General features: G+C 43.7%; 1 long non-coding RNA gene across 1 annotated transcript in view; it reads left to right on the top strand.

Moving 5' to 3' along the window:
- LOC307221789 overlaps positions 1-6,428 on the top strand; it is a 648,559-nt gene that overhangs the window by 623,162 nt on the left and 18,969 nt on the right. The window lies entirely within an intron of this gene.

The raw sequence follows: 6,428 nt of genomic DNA, 5'->3' as shown, positions 1-6,428 counted from the left end.
ATGAAGAAACAGCAGTTTTCTTATTAATTCTGACTAGGAGGTCTCAAAAGGAGAGCACGTGGATTTTTCACAATGGGGAGGTTGGGGGCGTAAGACGATGCAGGAATTAGCAAAGGAATCAATTTGCATGACACTTTCCTACATTAAAGACATCCTTTCAATGTATTGTGAAGCGAGGGAAGAGAGGGGGAGGAGGAAGAGACAAGACAGAGAGCTGCCTAGAAATATGCCTCTTTCATACAACAAAAGGAAGCGAATATATGAACCCCCGAAGCAAAGCAAACAACCTCGAGTCTATTCTACAATCCATTTCCCATTTAGAATCCATTTCATGGAAAAAGCATGTAGTCTGTTTCACTAGAAACCACAGGTGATGTTTCAATTATGGTGACCCATACTTGAGTCATATCGTGCTCTGTCATGTGCTCTACATGGGGCTGCCTTTGAAAATGACATGAAAAACCTCCCTAATGATGCAGCCAAGCTGGATATCAGAAGCATGTTAATACTTTATTAAAGGGATTGGGGAAGTCTGAGAGCCACATTCCCTTCTGGGTGACCTGTCAAGGGCCACATGCCAGTAGTGGGTGTGGCCAGAGGCAAACGTGGGTGTAAAACCACTTAAATTTTCCATTTATGCACAAGGATGTTATCTGTATGGACTCAAACGCCTCTTCCCATCCCCCATCCAGGCAATGAAGAAGCATTATCAGAGTTCAAGGACACCTTCCAGCCAGGTGAGGAGGGTGCAAAGTAGTCATGGCTTCTCTCAAAGAATCCTGGAATGTTTGTTAAGTGTTGTGAGAGTCATGAGGAAACCCCTGTTCTTCTCCCAGAGCTGCCTCACCGTCTGTTGGCTAGCCCTGGTTCCAGAGTCTAGAACAGGGTTTCCCAAAACTTGGGTCTCCAGCTGTTTTTGGACTACAACCCCCACCATCCCTAGGTAGCAGGACCAGTGGTCAGGGATGATGGGAGTTGTAGTCCAAAAACAGCTGGAGACCCAAGTTTGGGAAACCCTGGACTAGAACATACAGACCTTCTGGGTATATGTGCAAATATTGGAGGTGACTGTGGCTTCCAGAGGTTATTGGACTCCGACTCCCATCAGTCCCAGGCATCATAGTCAATTGTCAGGGGTGATGGGAATTGTAGTCCAGCAACATCTGGGGCAGCACAGGAAAGTCATTCCTGGCTTTATATCCACTGTTTTTTTTAAAAAAAATGTTTGTGTACCTCTGTGTTTGTATGATGTAAGATGCTTATTCCAACAACATGGAAATAGCACTCGTTCCCAAGTAATAAAACTCTACCAACATAATCAGGGAACAAAGTGAACTCGAAATGTACAGAACAAGTGTCCCTATTGCAGAACTATATTATATATATTTTTCACCAGCTGTCATGCACACAAAGCCCTTTTGGTACCGAGAGTCCATATGGCCATGAATAGGGTTCATTCACATCCTTCTATAAATGAAGTCTCTATGGCTGTTCTCACTGTGAAAAAGAAGTCTGAGGTTTCTCTGTGTCATTTTTCAGCTAATGAGCAAAGAAAGATAAATACATCGCTGGGAGTGGGGCCTTTTTGCTAGCACCATTTGTGGTATACAAGAAACATTAAAGCTTTCAAAACAAAGTAAGTCGGGAGGGGCGATACAAACGTGCATCTGTATTTATAGATGTGTGGAGGGGCAAAAGCATGTTTGGTATCAAAATATGAAACATAATTTTTCCCCAGGGCTTCAAAGGCCAAGCACATTGCACCCAATTGACCTAGAAGAAAATGTGCATTCTTGGATTCTTCCCAAGTCCACTTGAAACAGAGATGTATGAGCTATTGAGGGATTATTATGGGAAAAGACTCCCACTCCACACGCCATTCTGCAGGCTTCTAAGTGGCTGTTTTACAGCCCCATCCTGTAAGTCTTCTGCTGCCTTAGCACCTGTATCAGACTGTGTTCATTTAGTATCATCGGCCTGCCCACCAACTGAGATAGGCTTCAGAGTGGGATAGTCGTAAGTACGTAAGAAGAGACCTGCTGGATCAGGCCAACCTAGTCCAGCATCCTGTTCTCCAAGCGGCCAACCAGATGCCTATGGAAAGCCCTTGAGCAGGATCTGAGTGCAACTGTGCTCTCCCTACTTGTAAATTCCCCGTAACTTGTTGTGGCGTTTGCCCTCATATGTGTGTGACATCATACTGGGTTCATAGGGGAAAGGGTTAACTAATTGTAAAATGACTAACCAATGGGAACCCAGGGGGCAGAGTTAACTGTGTATAAGTTTTAAGCACAGAGGTTTTTAGGGAGTTAGAGTTTTGAGAAGACAGTCTGGAGTTAGACAGAGAAGATAAGTCGGTGGGTTGGGCTAGTTTGGTGTGAGAGAGCGAGAGAGTTTGTTAAGAGGAGTCAGTCAAACAGTTGAGATAATCAGTCAGAAGGTATTAGGAAGGTATAGGCCGGTAAAGAAACTAAAGTTAAGATACTGACAGGAATATTATCTGAGGAACCATAAACTTGTTAATGTTTGTAAAATAAACTTGTTTTTTTTTTTTTTTTAACAACTTACTGGACTCTGTGTTTTACCAGAGAGTAACTGGTTGGTGGCAGCGGGGAAGCGAGCACAGTGGTGGCACAGGGATCAATAGACCGTTAAATGTCCGGGGACCCTGTGTGATCACCACACTTGTATTCGGAGGCATACTTCCTCCGAAAGTGAATGTAGAACATAATCACTGGAAGCCTTTTCCTCCATGAATTTGTCTAATGCTTACAAGTCTGTTTGTTTCTCTCTGCTGCTCTCTAAATTTTCTTTATAAAAGTATGGAATGCAGCAAAATAGAAATTTGGAATGATGAATAGGCTTTATGAGAGAATAGTGTACATGACTCCCCCTGCAATCCAGGAATATTCATCTACCCCAGGCGTGTCCAACCCCCAAGAGACTGCGATCTACTCCAAGCATTAAACAAATTAGCAGTGATCTACCCATTGTCGGAGTTGTTGAGCTTTTCTAGGGGAGGATTGACCAGAGTTGTTGAGCTTTTGAGGGGGAGGATGATCAAATGACCGCCCAGTTAATGGGAAGGCTGGGCCGGGTGTCATTCCGAGCGCTTGCCGCCTACCATATACCACCGGGGGCGGGAGGTGACAACATTCCTTGCCCACTTGATTTAATCCCATGATCAACAAGGATCACCCCGGCAATCTACCTGTCGATCACGGTCAACCAGTTGAACATCTCTGATCTACCCAATACAGCAGGCATAGGCAAACTCGGCCCTCCAGATGTTTTGGGACTACAACTCCCATCATCCCTGACCACTGACCCTGTTAGCTAGGGATGCTGGGAGTTGTAGTCCCAAAACATCTGGAGGGCCGAGTTTGTCTGTGTCTGCAATACAAGGATTGAACCTGCAACCTTGGCATTATCAACACCATGCTCTAACCAACCATAGGTATGCAGCCAATCAGCATTCCACACAGCCCAATTTGGCTTGGCCCTAATTAAAATACTAACAGGAGTGCACAGGCATATAAGACAGACTTCCACAGAAGTGGCTGGAATTTGTGTAACATCAAAAATGTGCAGACACGCATGAGGCTTCATTTGTACGTATCCACAGGCAGTCTCCACATGAGAGTCCATAAACCTGTTGAACTCCTACCATGTTCACTGCTACCTGCATCACACAAACTCTCCCAATGTCTATCACTATAAGGAAATGCCCCCCTCCCACCCCAAAAAAACAAATCATGGAACAAGGCAGCATTATTTGCACAAGTATGGGTGGGGGGCACAAAGTAGCCCAACACTGGATAGGATATGGACTTACCTTGTTGATATCAGAAGTGCATTTTGGTTTCTCACTTCTCAACTCTTAAGTTCTGTTCTTTACATTGCCGTGTGTGCACACACGCATGTGCATGTGCATGTGTGTTTTTAAAAGGTCCTCATTAAAATTCGCCAGCACTTCAGAACCAATTTCTTCTGACAATTTTTTTGTATGCAATTTTGCTTAATATGCACATTTTTACAAAGCAATTTTCCCCAATATAATGCATTTTATATACTGTTTTCACTAATATATGCAAGTTATGCACCCTTGATCCTAATATATGCATTTTAACACAATAATTGACCAGAGAAGTGCATTGCAAAGTTCAGAGAAGCGTGAATTTCAAAGGATGGTTGTGCATTTTGTTTTGGAAAGTAGGAATTAGGAAATTTTAGAAGGAACACCATCTTAGAAGGGGCACCAGGCTGCAATCCTAAGAACACTTGCTTGGGGGGCAGACCAAAACTCAACACACTGGAGCTTCCTTCTGAAGCTCAAGCGGCGGATCATACATCTTCCACTAAACTAGACTGTGGGTTGGTCTATGGACATTTGAAATCCCAACCCCACTTATTTAGGAGTAAGTTCCATGCTTTTATTTTGGACTTATTTCGGAGTAGTAAAGGGTAAGATAGCTCTGGTCCAAGCCATCCATCGCTCAACTATCTGTGCCATTAATTTCTCAACCCTGAAATAGTTTGGAACACATCAAAAAAAATGTGGTCCATAAATAACTATACAGGTAACAGGAAAGCCTTTCATAGATCAAAGCACTTAACTCTCTTAAAAAAAGAGAGAGAAGTCACCATCAGAGATGGGAATGAGCTGTGGCTTTTTACAGCCAAACTCTGCTAACTTTACAGCCCCAACTCCAGCAGGACATACCAAAGCCTGTATATTCTGTCTACCCAGATAAATACCATTGGGGAGGAATGCAGATATGTGGCTAAGTCATTCTAATTGGCCACCATGATGGAATTAGAAAGAATGATCAATTTTCCCCAGCCAGTCCAAGCTGAACCTCCAAATGTTGCTATTTTTTCATTTGTTTTAGTTCAACCTAAATAAGTAGTAAGCATAACTTTCTTTCCCTCAACCCACTCCAAATCTCTCAGAATTTTTCAGAATACTTAGTACATTTTCTAACATGTAGAACATTTTTGAACATTTATAACATTTTCTAACACTTAGAAGAGGTGTTTTTCATAAAACAAAACAAGCATCTAGCTTGATAACTGCTAAACCAGAATCCAGAAATTCTACTTCAAATATAAAGATATCCAGGCAGGGGTTGGAATAAACTGTTGTCTTAAAGCCTGGAGAGTCACTACTAGTCAGTGTATGAACAATGCTGAGCTAGAATGACCAATGGGCATATGACCCAGCACCCCCTCTTTTTTGATAAGTAGAAGTCCCCTCTTTTTTGCCATATGAGTCACAGTGTGAGCAAGTTTCTTTGGTTCTTCGATAAGTTGAGCAGGAGGAGAAAATTCTTCCTGAGGCAGCTTCCCTTATCACTACAGTCATACCTCTGGTTGTGAACATTATCCATGCGGGAGGCAAGTTCGCAACCCACAGTATTCGCAACCTGCAGCTTCGCATCTGCGAAAGAGCGTGATGCGATACGGCACTTCTGCGCATGCGTGTGATGTCATTTTGCATTTTTGCGCATGTGCACACGCACCAAAACCCGGAAGTATCTCGTTCCAGTACTCCTGGATTTGGCATGGTCCACAACCCGAAATCGTGCAACCCGCAGCATTCATAACCCGAGGTATGACTGTAATGGTAAAAAGGTAAAGGTAGAGACCCCTGACAGTCACAAACAACTCTGGGGTTGCGACGCTCATCTCGCTTCATAGGCCGAGGGAGCCGACATTTGTCCGCAGACAGTTTTTCCGGGTCATGTGGCCAGCATGACTAAGCCGCTTCTGATGAAACCAGAGCAGCGCACGGAAACACCATTTACCTTCCCGCCAGAGCGGTACCTATTAATCTACTTGCACTTTGATGTGCTTTCGAACTGCTAGGTTGGCAGGAGCTGGGACCGAGCAACGGGAACTCACCCTGTCGTGGGGATTCAAACCACCAACCTTCTGATCGGCAAGCCCTAGGCTCAGTGATTTAGACTACAGCGCCATGCAAAGAGCTGCAACTGGTAATATTTTTTTCCCCATTTTTCCAACTCTTAGTTCAATTTATACATCACATTAAGAAGACTTTTGCATGCACAGGACCTTTTGCATGCAAAGTATATGTGTTACTCCCCAAGCTTTCTCATGTGAATGTGACTTTAATAAGCATCTAATAGGCATGTGAAAAGGCAGTTTGGTGAGTGACATGATTGTCCACCCATGTTCTGGATTTCTTTATCACATAGCCACAGATTTCTCTAAGCATTTTTGTAATAGCCAAGGCAAATGTCCCGTGCCTCTTTCTCCTATGTCAACACAGCCAGGAGAAATTCCATTGGACCTCTACCGATGAGAAGAGGAGAAGGGAGGAGAGGGAAGAAGAGGGATCTAGGAGGTGGAGAAAGGAGCGTCATTGAATCAGCAGATCTCAATGATCATTCTGTTTTATCTGAGAG

The sequence above is a fragment of the Podarcis cretensis genome (genome assembly GCF_951804945.1).
Source record: "Podarcis cretensis genome assembly, chromosome: 8".
In the NCBI taxonomy this organism is placed as follows: Eukaryota; Metazoa; Chordata; class Lepidosauria; order Squamata; family Lacertidae; genus Podarcis; species Podarcis cretensis.
Note: the sequence above shows the minus strand (reverse complement) of the source record. Positions and strands in the feature narration are given on the sequence as shown.